The following is a 4,494-nucleotide window of genomic DNA, read 5'->3' as shown; positions in this document are numbered from 1 at the left end:
CTGGAAATCCCCGCTTGCTATGTTTTGATTAGTAATGGAACTCTAATGAGCAACTGATAACTGTCACTTCCTAGTGACATCTTTAATTGACGTCTTATGTCCAGCAAACTTGCGTCAAACCCGGCACCTGTCAGGTATAAATATTACCAACGTTGCCTTAAGCAATGAGAGATACGAGCTGCGAGTTCGTTGCCTGTTGCTGATGCCAGCTGCCTGCATGACCCTGTGTTGGTAAAAACTAGCACTCTGTCGCTGCAGCCTGCTATCCTGTGGTGGTGAAGCTGCTGATTACCATTATCGCCGCTACAGCGCGAACTATGGTGCAGTACGCTTGAGGAGCCGAGCAGCCGTCCTCTGCGAAGACATCCAGCCGATTCCAGCTGCCCACGGACGCTGTCCCCCCTCCTTCCTCGACGCGCTGAAGAAAGCCGCTGCATTTCTCGTGCAGAGAAATCCAGTCCCGGCGCTTCCGGTTTACCCTCGCGGGTGACTGGGATATCGAGAGAGACCCCTGAAGGAGATACCAATCCTCCATCATTCTATTCAGAGGTATGGTGTTGACTAAACCCTTAGACGAGAATTCTTGAAACAAACCTTGGCAAAACCAACTTAACTTAAAGCTACTTACTTACTCCCCGTTCACGTGTTAGGCTTAGGTCAGGCACACTGGGGTAGGCTTAGTTAGAAGCACCAGTTGAGTATGTTAGCCTAATGTATATATGACTGTATATATGTTTTATTACTTTTAAACCATTGTATGGCTAAGAAACCATATCAATGCTTTTACAGTTCTATTTCGCAATACTTATCTTACTGTACGTACTTTTTATAATAACAGTTATTGCAATTGTGGCAATACATTTCTCTTGTACGAGAAGAAAGACTGTTCAATAAATGTTAACCTTTATTGATACACGCCCGTCTCTCTATTCTCTACATCTCGTGAAAGTAAACTGCACTAGACTGACTGAGTGAAATCTGTGTCTATTGTTTCACACGACCCTAGAGATCGACTCTTGATCTGAGGAGCAAAGTTGTCATGTTGCACAGTTGTTGGAAAACTGAATCTCTTCTTGTCTGTGCCAAGGAAGCTGATCACTTCCTATGCAGAGAAGAAAGTTTCCAGTGACCTCTGAGCTAGTTGGTAACACAACCCAATTAAGTTTAGCATAGTCAGTGGAGGCCTGGAATATCCGCAGTTCCACGTCGATACTACTGTTTATGTTATTCCAATGCGCAGGGCCTAGTGGGAAACTAGGAACTACACTACATGGCGCCCAAACGTTTGGTAAGGCGATAAACTAACGCAAGACTTATAGAGTAACTCAGTCGTGCATATTTCACACCCCTTTCTCCCGTAAAATACTCCAATAGACGTCTGGAGTGGGTGAAAGGTTAAAATCCGCCCGACCTTAGTAGGAAGAGATTCCTATGTAAAGCTCTGGTTTATTCAACGTTGAAGGATACAGTGTTCCAAAATATTGTGCACCTAATCTTTGTCTCCTTGGAGACCTACTCTGCAAAAACTGCATTTATACAATGTCAGTAGAAAACAACGGCACCGCTGGGGCCGCAGCAGATGCGACTCAGCAAGGTCCCGAATACACAGACCCGGGTGCTATTATCATCCCGGTCCAGTTAAGAAGGTCTATAACTTTAAAACTTATAGAAAACGGACTGACACCTCAAGGTGGTACAGTAATTTTCGTGATAGAGGCTCACGAATATCGGCAGACAGAGGTATTCTATTCATGGATAAACTTTCCAGCGGTAAACGCTATAACACAGGAGTTTCACTATTACAAAATAGAGGAACCTCCGGGAGAGTACGCTCCTTTCGAGGAGATTGAAATCCCACTTAAATTTCAAGAGCACCTGCTCTGGTTTAATGGCGCCCTAAAATACAATGATCACATAACTAGGCTCGGTCCACTAGGTAGACCAGGAGCCACGTGGCCGGTTCTAGCCAGCTACACACCACATCCGGATATTGCAAAAATGTCAAAGGAAGATCTCTTAGTTAACATAGGAGAATTAACAAAAGCTTATAGAGAGTTAGTAAAATTATTTAAAAATAATTCAAACACTCCTAAAAAGAGCTGGGATGGAAATAAACAATCCACTCCCAAGGAAAAAGTTTTCCAGTCCAGAGGAAGGTCTCCTCAACGGAGGGAAAGAACTCCGACTCGAGAACGCCAGTCCCCCCAACGGGAGCCCTCTGAGAAAAGATATAACCTTAGAAATAGGGATAATCTGAAAAAACCTGATAGATATCAAAGTATTGATACACGTCCCTCTCGATCTTCTCCACAGAATTCGGAAAGAAGAGGACGGTCACACCCAGGAGAGCACACCAAGTCCAAAGACAAGGAACCTGCTCAGAGTAAAAAATCTCAATTTCAGAAAAAGAAGGTAGCCAGTATTAGAGTAATCAACCATGCCGAGAATACTGAGGACACAGTTGAAAAACGGGGAGTGGGCATTGACAATGTTGGACAGTGCAGCAGAAATCAGTATAGCGCGCAAGATCTTGATGAGTCATCTGGAGACAGTGGACACGAATGAATTCATTCAGGTTGAAACTGCCGACGCCAGACTTAGCGAGCCCCATAAAATATACGAAATAACATTGCGTATAGAGGGTGATAAGACTAGGAAAATTAAGGGTCTATTTTGGGATAAGCTCTCAAAAGGCTATAATATTCTGTTAGCTGAAAAAGATTGGCCCCCAGAGTTTGTCAGGGAGTGCCCTCGTGGCGAAGAAGTGATTATGCCTGCCTTCTCGAATCACATACCGATTCACAAAAAATACACATATGCAAGGAAATGGGCAGTAGCCCAAGCACCTGCATTATATATAAAAATCATGTAGGATGGGATGAGGATTCAACGCCTCACAAAATCCAATTAAAAAGTGAACCAACTGCCCAACGGCAGTATCCCATAAAGCAAGAAGCTAAAAAACAGGTCAGGGAGATCTTAGATCAACTTGAGTACCAGGGGGTGATTGAAACATGCACCTCTCAAATGAACAATCCTTTGTTTCCTGTCTCCAAGCCAGACAATTCATATCGTCTAGTTTTGGACTACAGACATCTTAATACATGTTGCAAAACTTTTGCAGTACAAAACTCGCATAGTGCAGCCCTAATGAATAATATAGTTAGGAAAAAATATAAAACGACATTAGACATATCCAATGGTTTCTTTTGTCAAAACATTGCACCAGAAAGCAGATATTTGACCGCTTTCTCCGCATTTGGGTCGCAGAAAAAATTCTGTCAACTCCCACAGGGGTTCAAGAACAGCCCAGGACTATTCTCAGCTAGGGTAACAGAGTTACTACAAATCTATGATGATGAAGCATTGTCTTACGTAGATGATATTTATCTCACAGACGACGACTTGGATACTCACTTGAAAAGAGTGAACACCATAATACTGGGGTTCGCAGCAGAGGGTTACAAATTCAACTTTAAAAAGTCCCGAATTGCCCATCTGACAGTACTATTTTTAGGGTACGAATTATCAAGTGAAGGGAAAAGCCTAGCGGACAACTTCTTAGAGAAGTGCGCTGTACTCCAAGCTCCAAAAACGCTGAAGAATTTACAATCAATACTAGGTTTTCTGAATTTCGGAAGAACTTACATTCTAAATTACGCAGAGAGGGTTAAACCTCTCTACGAACTAATTAAACCTGATTTTAAACAAATCAATTGGACTCAAAAACACACAGAAATTTTGAGATCGCTGCAAACAGACATGTTAGCAAAAACAAAATTGGATACACGTGACAACACGATCGATCTTGTAATCCGAGTCATCCCAGGAAGATGCAGATTCACGTACCTAACCTCTAATGAGGGAGAAAAGGTACCAATTTCAATTAAATCTCACTTGTACACACAAGCAGAAAAAGCATTCAGTCACACAGAAAGAACTGTGAACGCAGTGCAAATCGCATTAGCAAATGAAAGAGAACTAGCACACGGCAAAAGGATTAATATCCTCACAGCGGAATCCGCCTTCGAGGCGCTATTCAGCCCAGTAAACCTGCCTACAGTGTCACTGGACCCGAAATGGATACAGTGCATAGATTCTCTAGAAGCGGAAGATGTGAAATACTATTTCGCCCCGCAATTTGAAGAACTGAATGATTTAGAATATGAAGAAGAATATCCTCTGCCAATCGAAATCCTGCCTCTCCCACAATACGCCTGTATAATCTATACAGATAGCTTTGTACAGCATTTCAACGTAGAGAGCAAATCCTACAATGCAGCGTGTGCGATCATTAAAGGTCGTTGGCTGTGCGGTAAATTCAGACCGAAAGTAACAAAAACTGAATCTGTAAGAAACTGTTCGGTTCAGAGAACTGAAATCAGATCTTTAAAGATGGCGCTCGAAAATGCAGAACGCGAATTCCCCACACTTATAGTGTGCGATTCTCATTTTTGCGTCAACTCTTACAACAATAAACTGCAGAGTTGGATC

Source organism: Lissotriton vulgaris, chromosome 6 (assembly GCF_964263255.1).
Source record: "Lissotriton vulgaris chromosome 6, aLisVul1.2, whole genome shotgun sequence".
In the NCBI taxonomy this organism is placed as follows: domain Eukaryota; kingdom Metazoa; phylum Chordata; class Amphibia; order Caudata; family Salamandridae; genus Lissotriton; species Lissotriton vulgaris.
Note: the sequence above shows the minus strand (reverse complement) of the source record.